The sequence below is a fragment of the Phacochoerus africanus genome, chromosome X (assembly GCF_016906955.1).
Source record: "Phacochoerus africanus isolate WHEZ1 chromosome X, ROS_Pafr_v1, whole genome shotgun sequence".
Classification (NCBI taxonomy): domain Eukaryota; kingdom Metazoa; phylum Chordata; class Mammalia; order Artiodactyla; family Suidae; genus Phacochoerus; species Phacochoerus africanus.
In genome coordinates, this window is record NC_062560.1 from 119,244,181 (window position 1) to 119,245,303 (window position 1,123).

The following is a 1,123-nucleotide window of genomic DNA, read 5'->3' on the forward strand; positions in this document are numbered from 1 at the left end:
CCCTGGTGAGTGACAGTGGGCAGAAAGGCCTGAAAATCAATCTCAGTTTGCTGTGCCGTGAGCCCCCCAGAGCTATGCAAGTCCAGAGAGGGTTTGCATGTCTAATACGTCCAACAAGAAGGGGTGTTTTTCCAATTTGTTAACCCAGAGGGGCATCATTTTCCAACCCATCTGTCCCAATGGGGCACCTTTCTCTCATTTGAATAAAAGGGTTGTGTAGGCTAGTGGTGGCTACACTGGTGCCCTCTGCAGTCAGGCAGCACAATGTCCCTGGCAATGGCCTTGGATCCTCATCCACCCTCCCAGGCCCTCAAGTTCATGTCCCAAGGATTGTATAGAAGGGCTGGAGGGAGGGCTCCCAGTTACAAGGCTGTGGAAGAAGAGCAGAGGGAGGCCGCAGAGTAGAGATAGGTTTAGAGAGATAAGGGAATAACTTGGAATGATACAAGGAGCCTAAAATGTAGATTTTCTATAGCTAAAACGCTAAATGTTAATAAAGTTAAGGTAATGTACTGCATGTACAGTAGAATAATTTACTGTATTTGCAAAATTATGAAGAACTGTTCACTTCAAATGTGAATATGGAAGCTTAAGAATAGATTCCATTTCAATACGGAGAAGATTAGCATGGCCGCTGCCCAAGGATGATACGCAAATTCGTGAAGCATTCCATAGTTTTAATCTTGTAATAACCTATAATGGACTCTGATCTGCAAACAACCTGAATCACTATGCTGTACACCTGAAATTAACACAATATTGTAAATCAACTATACAATAATTTAAAAAAAGAATAGACTCCACGTGGTTTCTGGTCTACCTTGTTGTAGTACAGGTTAGGAAGGCTCTTCATCAGAAAATAAAGTCAGTGCCAGGGAGGGATTAAAACTAACACTAATGAAATTATATTCTATATTTATATAAACATGCAATATATTAAAATCATTATCTTATGTAGATATTCGCTTTGTAAAAATTAAATCATTTTTGCATACTGCATGTCTCCAACAAATATTCACTTTCTGACTATAGATTTTCAGGTGTTGATTTCTGTCTTTTTAAATAAAAAGAATTCCCATTAGCATTTGAACAAAACAAAGCAAAAAAAAAACAAAGCAAAACA

General features: G+C 38.8%; 1 pseudogene; it reads left to right on the forward strand.

Moving 5' to 3' along the window:
- The first annotated feature begins 566 nt into the window (after positions 1-566).
- Positions 567-679, forward strand: LOC125118986 (uncharacterized; annotated as a pseudogene).
- The last annotated feature ends 444 nt before the right edge of the window (positions 680-1,123 follow it).